Here is a 13,176-nt window from a genome sequence, read left to right on the forward strand (position 1 = left end):
ACAGTGACTCAGTCACATACCATATCTGTGTGCACTGCTCAGCCCAGTGTGCTGCATGCCTGCATCATCTATGTATATATTATATATCTGACTGTGCTCAGCTCACACAGCTTATAATTGTGGGGGAGACTGGGGAGCACTGCAGTGCCAGTTATAGGTTATAGCAGGAGCCAGGAGTACAAGACAGTCACATACCATATCTGTGTGCACTGCTCAGCCCAGTGTGCTGCATCATCTATGTATATATTATATATCTGACTGTGCTCAGCTTACACAGCTTATAATTGTGGGGGAGACTGGGGAGCACTGCAGTGCCAGTTATAGGTTATAGCAGGAGCCAGGAGTACATATTATATTAAAATTAAACAGTGCACACTATTGCTGCAGGAGTGCCACTGCCAGTGTGACTGACCAGTGACCTGACCACACTGACCACCAGTATAGTTAGTAGTATACTATATTGTGATTGCCTGAAAAAGTTAAACACTCGTCGTGTGACTTCACTTGTGTGGTGTTTTTTTTTTATTCTATAAAAAACTCATTCTGCTGACAGACAGTGTCCAGCAGGTCCGTCATTATATAATATATATACCTGTCCGGCTGCAGTAGTGATATATATATATTTTTTATATCATTATTTATCATCCAGTCGCAGCAGACACAGTACGGTAGTTCACGGCTGTAGCTACCTCTGTGTCGGCACTCGGCAGTCCATCCATAATTGTATACCACCTACCCGTGGTTTTTTTTTCTTTCTTCTTTATACATACATACTACTACATCTCTTTATCAACCAGTCTATATTAGCAGCAGACACAGTACAGTACGGTAGTTCACGGCTGTGGCTACCTCTGTGTCGGCACTCGGCAGTCCGTCCATAATTGTATACCACCTAACCGTGGTTTTTTTTTCTTTCTTCTTTATACATACATACTACGACATCTCTTTATCAACCAGTCTATATTAGCAGCAGACACAGTACAGTACGGTAGTTCACGGCTGTGGCTACCTCTGTGTCAGCACTCGGCAGTCCGTCCATAATTGTATACCACCTAACCGTGGTTTTTTTTTCTTTCTTCTTCATACATACATACTACGACATCTCTTTATCAACCAGTCTATATTAGCAGCAGACACAGTACAGTACGGTAGTTCACGGCTGTGGCTACCTCTGTGTCGGCACTCGGCAGTCCGTCCATAATTGTATACCACCTAACCGTGGTTTTTTTTTCTTTCTTCTTTATACATACATACTACGACATCTCTTTATCAACCAGTCTATATTAGCAGCAGACACAGTACAGTACGGTAGTTCACGGCTGTGGCTACCTCTGTGTCGGCACTCGGCAGTCCGTCCATAATTGTATACCACCTAACCGTGGTTTTTTTTTCTTTCTTCTTCATACATACATACTACGACATCTCTTTATCAACCAGTCTATATTAGCAGCAGACACAGTACAGTACGGTAGTTCACGGCTGTGGCTACCTCTGTGTCGGCACTCGGCAGTCCGTCCATAATTGTATACCACCTACCCGTGGTTTTTTTTTCTTTCTTCTTTATACATACATACTACTACATCTCTTTATCAACCAGTCTATATTAGCAGCAGACACAGTACAGTACGGTAGTTCACGGCTGTGGCTACCTCTGTGTCGGCACTCGGCAGTCCGTCCATAATTGTATACCACCTACCCGTGGTTTTTTTTTCTTTCTTCTTCATACATACATACTACGACATCTCTTTATCAACCAGTCTATATTAGCAGCAGACACAGTACAGTACGGTAGTTCACGGCTGTGGCTACCTCTGTGTCGGCACTCGGCAGTCCGTCCATAATTGTATACCACCTAACCGTGGGTTTTTTTTCTTTCTTCTTCATACATACATACTACGACATCTCTTTATCAACCAGTCTATATTAGCAGCAGACACAGTACGGTAGTTCACGGCTGTAGCTACCTCTGTGTCGGCACTCGGCAGTCCGTCCATAATTGTATACTAGTATCCATCCATCTCCATTGTTTACCTGAGGTGCCTTTTAGTTGTGCCTATTAAAATATGGAGAACAAAAATGTTGAGGTTCCAAAATTAGGGAAAGATCAAGATCCACTTCCACCTCGTGCTGAAGCTGCTGCCACTAGTCATGGCCGAGACGATGAAATGCCAGCAACGTCGTCTGCCAAGGCCGATGCCCAATGTCATAGTACAGAGCATGTCAAATCCAAAACACCAAATATCAGTAAAAAAAGGACTCCAAAACCTAAAATAAAATTGTCGGAGGAGAAGCGTAAACTTGCCAATATGCCATTTACCACACGGAGTGGCAAGGAACGGCTGAGGCCCTGGCCTATGTTCATGGCTAGTGGTTCAGCTTCACATGAGGATGGAGGCACTCAGCCTCTCGCTAGAAAAATGAAAAGACTCAAGCTGGCAAAAGCAGTAGCACCGCAAAGAACTGTGCGTTCTTCGAAATCCCAAATCCACAAGGAGAGTCCAATTGTGTCGGTTGCGATGCCTGACCTTCCCAACACTGGACGTGAAGAGCATGCGCCTTCCACCATTTGCACGCCCCCTGCAAGTGCTGGAAGGAGCACCCGCAGTCCAGTTCCTGATAGTCAGATTGAAGATGTCAGTGTTGAAGTACACCAGGATGAGGAGGATATGGGTGTTGCTGGCGCTGGGGAGGAAATTGACCAGGAGGATTCTGATGGTGAGGTGGTTTGTTTAAGTCAGGCACCCGGGGAGACACCTGTTGTCCGTGGGAGGAATATGGCCGTTGACATGCCTGGTGAAAATACCAAAAAAATCAGCTCTTCGGTGTGGAACTATTTCAACAGAAATGCGGACAACAGGTGTCAAGCCGTGTGTTCCCTTTGTCAAGCTGTAATAAGTAGGGGTAAGGACGTTAACCACCTCGGAACATCCTCCCTTATACGTCACCTGCAGCGCATTCATAATAAGTCAGTGACAAGTTCAAAAACTTTGGGTGACAGCGGAAGCAGTCCACTGACCAGTAAATCCCTTCCTCTTGTAACCAAGCTCACGCAAACCACCCCACCAACTCCCTCAGTGTCAATTTCCTCTTTCCCCAGGAATGCCAATAGTCCTGCAGGCAATGTCACTGGCAATTCTGACGAGTCCTCTCCTGCCTGGGATTCCTCCGATGCATCCTTGCATGTAACGCCTACTGCTGCTGGCGCTGCTGTTGTTGCTGCTGGGAGTCGATGGTCATCCCAGAGGGGAAGTCGTAAGCCCACTTGTACTACTTCCAGTAAGCAATTGACTGTTCAACAGTCCTTTGCGAGGAAGATGAAATATCACAGCAGTCATCCTGCTGCAAAGCGGATAACTGAGGCCTTGACAACTATGTTGGTGTTAGACGTGCGTCCGGTATCCGCCGTTAGTTCACAGGGAACTAGACAATTTATTGAGGCAGTGTGACCCCGTTACCAAATACCATCTAGGTTCCACTTCTCTAGGCAGGCGATACCGAGAATGTACACGGACGTCAGAAAAAGACTCACCAGTGTCCTAAAAAATGCAGTTGTACCCAATGTCCACTTAACCACGGACATGTGGACAAGTGGAGCAGGGCAGGGTCAGGACTATATGACTGTGACAGCCCACTGGGTAGATGTATGGACTCCCGCCGCAAGAACAGCAGCGGCGGCACCAGTAGCAGCATCTCGCAAACGCCAACTCTTTCCTAGGCAGGCTACGCTTTGTATCACCGGTTTCCAGAATACGCACACAGCTGAAAACCTCTTATGGCAACTGAGGAAGATCATCGCGGAATGGCTTACCCCAATTGGACTCTCCTGTGGATTTGTGGCATCGGACAACGCCAGCAATATTGTGTGTGCATTAAATATGGGCAAATTCCAGCACGTCCCATGTTTTGCACATACCTTGAATTTGGTGGTGCAGAATTATTTAAAAAACGACAGGGGCGTGCAAGAGATGCTGTCGGTGGCCAGAAAAATTGCGGGACACTTTCGGCGTACAGGCACCACGTACAGAAGACTGGAGCACCACCAAAAACTACTGAACCTGCCCTGCCATCATCTGAAGCAAGAAGTGGTAACGAGGTGGAATTCAACCCTCTATATGCTTCAGAGGTTGGAGGAGCAGCAAAAGGCCATTCAAGCCTATACAATTGAGCACGATATAGGAGGTGGAATGCACCTGTCTCAAGCGCAGTGGAGAATGATTTCAACGTTGTGCAAGGTTCTGATGCCCTTTGAACTTGCCACACGTGAAGTCAGTTCAGACACTGCCAGCCTGAGTCAGGTCATTCCCCTCATCAGGCTTTTGCAGAAGAAGCTGGAGACATTGAAGGAGGAGCTAACACGGAGCGATTCCGCTAGGCATGTGGGACTTGTGGATGGAGCCCTTAATTCGCTTAACAAGGATTCACGGGTGGTCAATCTGTTGAAATCAGAGCACTACATTTTGGCCACCGTGCTCGATCCTAGATTTAAAGCCTACCTTGGATCTCTCTTTCCGGCAGACACAAGTCTGCTGGGGTTGAAAGACCTGCTGGTGAGAAAATTGTCAAGTCAAGCGGAACGCGACCTGTCAACATCTCCTCCTTCACATTCTCCCGCAACTGGGGGTGCGAGGAAAAGGCTCAGAATTCCGAGCCCACCCGCTGGCGGTGATGCAGGGCAGTCTGGAGCGACTGCTGATGCTGACATCTGGTCCGGACTGAAGGACCTGACAACGATTACGGACATGTCGTCTACTGTCACTGCATATGATTCTCTCACCATTGAAAGAATGGTGGAGGATTATATGAGTGACCGCATCCAAGTAGGCACGTCACACAGTCCATACTTATACTGGCAGGAAAAAGAGGCAATTTGGAGGCCATTGCACAAACTGGCTTTATTCTACCTAAGTTGCCCTCCCACAAGTGTGTACTCCGAAAGAGTGCTCACCTTGTCAGCAATCGGCGTACGAGGTTACATCCAGAAAATGTGGAGAAGATGATGTTCATTAAAATGAATTATAATCAATTCCTCCGCGGAGACATTGACCAGCAGCAATTGCCTCCACAAAGTACACAGGGAGCTGAGATGGTGGATTCCAGTGGGGACGAATTGATAATCTGTGAGGAGGGGGATGTACACGGTGATATATCGGAGGGTGATGATGAGGTGGACATCTTGCCTCTGTAGAGCCAGTTTGTGCAAGGAGAGATTAATTGCTTCTTTTTGGGGGGGGGTCCAAACCAACCCGTCATATCAGTCACAGTCGTGTGGCAGACCCTGTCACTGAAATGATGGGTTGGTTAAAGTGTGCATGTCCTGTTTTGTTTATACAACATAAGGGTGGGTGGGAGGGCCCAAGGACAATTCCATCTTGCACCTCTTTTTTCTTTTATTTTTCTTTGCGTCATGTGCTGTTTGGGGAGGGTTTTATGGAAGGGACATCCTGCGTGACACTGCAGTGCCACTCCTAAATGGGCCCGGTGTTTGTGTCGGCCACTAGGGTCGCTAATCTTACTCACACAGTCAGCTACCTCATTGCGCCTCTTTTTTTCTTTGCGTCATGTGCTGATTGGGGAGGGTTTTTTGGAAGGGACATCCTGCGTGACACTGCAGTGCCACTCCTAAATGGGCCAGGTGTTTGTGTCGGCCACTAGGGTCGCTAATCTTACTCACACAGTCAGCTACCTCATTGCGCCTCTTTTTTTCTTTGCGTCATGTGCTGATTGGGGAGGGTTTTTTGGAAGGGACATCCTGCGTGACACTGCAGTGCCACTCCTAAATGGGCCCGGTGTTTGTGTCGGCCACTAGGGTCGCTAATCTTACTCACACAGTCAGCTACCTCATTGCGCCTCTTTTTTTCTTTGCGTCATGTGCTGATTGGGGAGGGTTTTTTGGAAGGGACATCCTGCGTGACACTGCAGTGCCACTCCTAAATGGGCCCGGTGTTTGTGTCGGCCACTAGGGTCGCTAATCTTACTCACACAGTCAGCTACCTCATTGCGCCTCTTTTTTTCTTTGCGTCATGTGCTGATTGGGGAGGGTTTTTTGGAAGGGACATCCTGCGTGACACTGCAGTGCCACTCCTAAATGGGCCCGGTGTTTGTGTCGGCCACTAGGGTCGCTAATCTTACTCACACAGTCAGCTACCTCATTGCGCCTCTTTTTTTCTTTGCGTCATGTGCTGATTGGGGAGGGTTTTTTGGAAGGGACATCCTGCGTGACACTGCAGTGCCACTCCTAAATGGGCCCGGTGTTTGTGTCGGCCACTAGGGTCGCTAATCTTACTCACACAGTCAGCTACCTCATTGCGCCTCTTTTTTTCTTTGCGTCATGTGCTGATTGGGGAGGGTTTTTTGGAAGGGACATCCTGCGTGACACTGCAGTGCCACTCCTAGATGGGCCAGGTGTTTGTGTCGGCCACTAGTGTCGCTTAGCTTAGTCATCCAGCGACCTTGGTGCAAATTTTAGGACTAAAAATAATATTGTGAGGTGTGAGGTATTCAGAATAGACTGAAAATGAGTGGAAATTATGGTTTTTGAGGTTAATAATAATATGGGATCAAAATGACCCCCAAATTCTATGATTTAAGCTGTTTTTTAGTGTTTTTTTTAAAAAACACCCGAATCCAAAACACACCCGAATCCGACAAAAAAAATTCGGTGAGGTTTTGCCAAAACGCGGTCGAACCCAAAACACGGCCGCGGAACCGAACCCAAAACCAAAACACAAAACCCGAAAAATTTCAGGCGCTCATCTCTAGTAAAAACCAGGATCGAAGTCCCGGTAATATCCACTCGAGTTGACCCTTTTACACAGAAGAAGGACCCGTGTTGATCTGTAAAATTACCAGGTTAAATTGCTTTACCCGGTAATTTGGCTTTCTGTGTGAAAGGGGTATTAGTTATAAACCTCCTGTTGGCTGAGGATTGCCCTGTATTAATTAATTATAAAACCAACATAATACTTAAATAATAAATGAAGACACGGAGACATAGATTTGGCAGAAATTATCAGCTATTTATTTAAATGAACTAATGCAATCTAATGACTGCATGAGATATTAAAATTCAAAGTATGGTGGCACGAAAGAACGGCAAAAACAACCCTGACCCCCGAACAAATCCCACTCTATAAAAACTGAAGCAAACCATCTAAAACACAAAAGGTATCCACTCAACCGTCTTCTTGACTACCCACCCGTAAAGGTGATGAGGCTGCCCCCGTGAAGGCGGTCCAGGAGATGTATACCAGTCAACGAAGGTGAGCGCACCTAAAATCAACCACCAATCAAACCCCAAGCAATTTCCTAATCCAAAAACAGGTAACTTGCCGTTCTTTCCCGCCAAAACTAAGGTTCTGTTGACCTGAAAAACCCGACACAAAAATATCCAACGAAGAAACACTTACAACAACCTACAACCAAATAGGGAGGGTGGGTGGGAAGATTGAAACAAGAGGTTGACCCAGCCCCCTCACCAGACTCAAAATACTACTAACCACCCCCACCCTCTTCTCCTATAGTACAAAACCCATAATGTCTCCCACAGGCCTGCCCCCAGCCTATGCGGTTTAACCCACTCCTTTCCTATTCCATCATTACGTTTTCTTTACAGGAAGCAGTCAGGATCCCAGCTGTCTGTAACCCGGCAGTCAGAATACCGACACCGGAATACTGCCACCCTTCTGAATGCCGACACTGGCATCCAGAAGAGTACAACATCCCGGGCCAGAATACTGACAGTCGAGATCCCGAGCAAGGAGACACTGGGCTGCAAGTCAGGTAAGCTGAAAGGGGGGCAGGGGGGGGGGGGTTAGGTTTAGGCTGCAGGGAGGAGGGTTAGGGTTAGGCTGCATCCTTAGGGGTTAGGCTGCAGGAAGGAGAGTTAGGCTGTATCCCTAGGGGTTAGGGTTAGGCTGCAGGGAGAGGGGGTTAGACTGTGGAGAGGGGGGGGGGTGGGTTAGGCTGCATCCTTAGGTGTTAGGGTTAGGCTGCAGGGAGGGGGGTTAGGCTGCATCCTTTGGGGTTAGGGTTAGGCTGCAGGGAGGGGCGTTAGGCTGCATCCTTTGGGGTTAGGGTTAGGCTGCGGGGAGGGGGGGTTAGACTGTGGAGAGGGGGGGGTTAGGCTGCAGGGAGGAGAGTTAGGCTGTATCCTTAGGGGTTAGGCTGTGGGGAGGAGGGTTAGGCTGCATCCTTAGGGGTTAGGCTGCAGGGAGGAGAGTTAGGCTGTATCCTTAGGGTTTAGGGTTAGGCTGCAGGGAGGGGGGTTAGGCTGCAGGGAGGGGGGTTAGGCTGCATCCTTTGGGGTTAGGGTTAGGCTGCGGGGAGGGGGGGTTAGGGCTGGCACCCCCAAAGGAGGGTTAGGTTTAGGCAGCGGGGGATGAGGGGTTAGGTTTAGGCACCTACAGGGGGGGTTTAGGGTTAAGCATCAAGGGGGGAGGTTAAAGTTAGCATCGGTATTACGAGTGCTGGGATCCCAAGCGCCAGCTAATCATACTGACCCCGGTATTACTATTAGAAGAAATATAGATAATGGATAAAAACATGGAAACACCTGGATGGATGGGACACCAAGGGCCTCATATAGGAGCAAATTAGAGATGAGCGGATTCGGTTTTACTCGGTTTTACTCGGTTCTCAAAACGGCATCTTATTGGCTATCCAAAACACGTGACATCCGTGAGCCAATAAGATGTCGTTTTGAGAACCGAGTAAAACCGAGTAAAACCGAATCCGCTCATCTCTAGAGCAAATCACAAAAAACAGTAACTTTTCGCCTCATCACACCTGACGGTGCACGAGGTCAGTGGTGCGAGAGCACAATCACTTACCAAGCAGTGCACGGCGGTGATAGCGTTACATTATCCTGAGAAACAAAGCCTAGCGCCATCTCACAGAGCCCTACAGCCCTGGCTGCGTGTTTGGTGGCTCTGTATTGTCGTGGGGCGTATTGCTACCCTAACGACGTGTATGCCTTCATGTGTGCCCAGATTCAGCCTCATCTTATGCTTAGAGCGGGGGAGGGGTGGCCACATCTGCAGATACGTCTTTATGTCTTGTGTGTGCTTATGATGGTGGTCAGTGCAAATCTTTGCAGCATAAAAAAAGAGACTTGGGCGGGATGTATTAACATCGCAATGTGGTGAGCGAGGCCCCCCCGCGATACCTGTGAGGAGGTGTGCGGTGGTCTCCGTCACCTCCCTGGGGTCTCCGTCACCTCCCAGGCCGGCAAGCAGCAGCAGGCTGTCCCGGGCGCCTCCTCCCTGCAGCCGGAAGAACCTCCGGCTGTGTTGCTAGGGGTAGGAGGAGTTTGGTTTCCAGGACCAGGGCTGCCTGGACGGAGGCATGCCGGGGGGAGGGGGTCGGTGTCAGCCCATAGATGGCGATACCCTTGGCGGCAAACACCCAGTGGCGGGGGGTTAGTACATATGAAAATGCTGTACAAACCCCAAAAACGGCGGATTTCCCGCATTTTCCCTTTAGTACATCCCATACGCCTTTTAAATGGCGCGTCTTAAAGATCGGTGCAAGGTGAAATCAAACTCATCTCTAACAGGCAGGGCAGGCGTGCCTCCCTATGCCCCCTTTGTACTGAACATACTGTACCCATGATCTCCCCTGACCAGTCTTACCTTACCACACACAATTGTATGATACACTCAACTCAAAATACAGGGGTATGTTGGGCGCAAATTGCATTTGTACATTTGTCCATTGGACGTCTTCCATCCGTCCCTAAATCAGGTCTTAATCATGGTGTCAAATTGTCCATGTGCCCGATGAGTGGATGACTGTTCCGGCACATGGCTGAGGGCACATGGGGGATCATTCCGAGTTGATCGCTCGCTGCAGTGATAAGGTCACTACTGCGCATGCAGCGCAATATGCAGGCGCATCATACTGGTACAAAGCGGATCGTTGTTGGGCGATGGATTTAACGAAGAATCCATTCGCACAGCCGATCGCAAGGAGATTGACAGGAAGAAGGCAATTGTGGGTGTCAACTGACCGTTTTCTGGGAGAGGTTGGAAACACGCAGGCGTGTCCAGGCGTTTGCTGGGCGGGTGTCTGACGTCAATTCCGGGACCTACTCAGAAACTGCAAAAAACATTTTCGTCCCGCTTGGTTGCACATGCGATCGCACACTTGCAAAGCGAAAATACACTCCCTTATAGGCCGCGACTATGCGTTTGCACGGCTACAAAAAGTAGCTAGCGAGCAATCAACTCAGAATGAGGGCCATGGTGCAGGCGTGTGTGTAGGTGCCGGGTGTGCTACAGAATATCAACATGGACGTTATGTAGACATGTCAAATTTCGACATTCTGGCAGTGCCGACATTGATATACTGTATTGTCAACATTGCCAGAATGGTGACATTGTGACAGTCGACGTGTGAGCATAGCGTTATCCGCTGATTGTTGCCCTAACCCTAACTATGGCCTAACCTGACACTAAAATGGAGTATTGACATTCTGAATGCCGACATAATGGCTGCATGCGCAGGTGCCCTGTGTTTCCATAAGATGATGACACGTCTGCCCGCGCCATTCCTATGGAGCCTCGTTATATTCCTATCACACCCGTTACAGAACACAGCACACAGACATTTCACCAGATTTCTCCAAGGCTGAAGATGCGGGTCAGACGCCTCAGATGCCTCATCACCACGAGGGAACGCAATGTGCCCCCAGCGGCTTCTCCGTCACACAGACAGGAACCTGGTGGCTCATTAGCAGTGTCTGTGTGCTTGGCGGTGACCTGTCTCTCTCTCTCATCCTCCATGACGTGGGTTACACATCAGAGGGCCAGGGATTGTGTGTGGTAGGAGATACAGAGAATGAGGAAGATTCCAATATAATCCAAGTTACATATAAGATTAATGGTTATTTATATTATTATAGACAGGGGAAGTTATAGAGAGGAGGGCACCCATGTGCAGGCCCTATGCGCAGCGCCATTACTGCGCCCTGTGCCAGCCACGCCCCTGAGCACATGACATCAAGATGCCACGCGGAGGGAGCTGTGGTGCCAGTGCCAGGAATTTCAGCACGTTCAGGGGCTGTAAGAGCTGCAGTAGCGTTTGTGACTGCAGAGTACCGATATATAGGCTCCCAGCTAGCCAGATGATGAGCCGTGGGTGAGTGGTGGTGCCACCCACAGGGTCTGTGCTCCACGCAGTGGCACCACTCACACACCACATAATAAGGCCCTGTCTGTGCGCGCCACCTCCCCTCTTCTGCAGTACAGTAGACTCTGCATTGTGCCAGACTAGTGGCCACCATGTTCCCGGTGACTTCTCTACTGTGTATGAGCATATCTCAGGGAAAGGTCCACAGCACCATATTCCGCCGACTGACAGCACTACGGAGAGGTGAGTATAATTATAGAGGTTCGGGATGGCCATTGGTGGGTTAACCAGTGATTGTCACCATCGATGGCACCATTGGTGCTTCGCTCACCGAAAGGTCATCCCTGCTACATCACTCACCGAGCAGCAGTCCAATCAGAAGTGGAGACAGGACCTTGTGGGTTGCATCAGGGGGCAGAGCCATCTCAGTGCCAGGGAGGAAGAAAAGAAATTCCATTGCAGAGCTTAGTGCCATCGATGGCAGAGTGTTGATGTAAGTACAGGTGCAGATGTCGGTCGACGTGCCTGGAACCCTTGCCAGGAATCACCTCTTCGTCCAGATATCGGTGGTCATTCCGAGTTGATCGCTCTCTAGCTGTTTTTAGCAGCCGTGCAAACGCTAAGCTGCTGCCCTCTTGGAGTGTATCTTAGCTTAGCAGAAGTGCGAACGAAAGGATCGCACAGCGGCTACAAAATAATTTTGTGCAGTTTCAGAGTAGCTTCAGACCTAATCAGCGCTTGCGATCACTTCGGACTGTTCAGTTCTTGTTTTGACAACACAAACACGCCCTGCGTTCGGCCAGCCACGCCTGCGTTTTTTTGAACACTCCCTGAAAACGGTCAGATAACACCCAGAAACACCCACTTCCTGTCAATCACTCTGCAGCCAGCAGTGCGACAGAAAAGCTTCGCTAGACCTTGTGTAAAACTGCATCGGCCATTGTGAAAGTACGTCACGCGTGCGCATTGTGCCGCATGTGCATGCGCAGAAGTGCAGGATTTTTGCTTCATCGCTGCGCAGCGAACATTGTCTGCTAGCAATCAACTCGGAGTGACCACCATCATTGCTGGAACCCTAGACAGAGGGACAAGGAACCCCAACCCCAGAGGACCCAACACAATAGTCATCACACGATAGGACGGTAACATATGATTTATTATTCAGGAACAAACTGGTCACCGCTGTGGGTTGAAGTAGTTAAATGGCAAAATGCAACTCACGGTAGGGTAGAGCAATATAAACAGTATCCTATAATAATGCGCAATAGTACATATGACAAAACAGCACAGGGCTAGTCTGCCCCGCATGTCAGTGCCACCCCTGCAGAAGTGCAAAGGCATCGCACAGCGGCGATGCCTTTGCACTTCAAGAGTAGCTCCCGACCAGCGCAGCTTTAGCATGCTGGCCGGGAGCTACTCGTCGCTCCCCGGCCCGCAGCGGCTGCATGTGGCGTCTTGCAGCCACCGCGACGCCCGCCCCCCCAATGGTCTGGCCACTGGTTCACAGGAGGCTAGCAGTCTAATTACTTGTAGTGACTCTAAGCATCCACTAGGTGACAGAACTTCCCTATGGCTCAATGTTCTAACTGGGGCAGCCTCCACTAACTGGGGACCTTCCTTAAATTACTAAAGTCCTCTCCTGAAATAATCCTCTCCACTTGATACAGTATCCTGTGTGTATAAAACTGGCCAACAAGATGCTCTCTACTTTGTTTAGTTGTATGTAGGATGCTATCTATATTGCACGGAGGTCACTAGGATGCTCTCTCTATAGTATGGACTCTAGGATTGTCTCTGTTTTGTGTGGTGATCACTAGGATGCTCTCTGTGTTTTATGGTTGTCACTGAAATGCTCTCTGTGTTGTATGACAGACATGAGGATTCTCTATGTATTATACATTTGTTATTAGGATGGTCTCTGTATTGTTTGACTGTGAAATGCTCTCTGTATTTCATCACTGTCTATAAGATGCTGTTTGCTTTGCATGGTGGACACTAGGAAGCTGTCTGTGTTGTATGGCAGTCACTAGAATGCTCTGTTTTGTTTAG

Source organism: Pseudophryne corroboree, chromosome 1 (genome assembly GCF_028390025.1).
Source record: "Pseudophryne corroboree isolate aPseCor3 chromosome 1, aPseCor3.hap2, whole genome shotgun sequence".
Classification (NCBI taxonomy): domain Eukaryota; kingdom Metazoa; phylum Chordata; class Amphibia; order Anura; family Myobatrachidae; genus Pseudophryne; species Pseudophryne corroboree.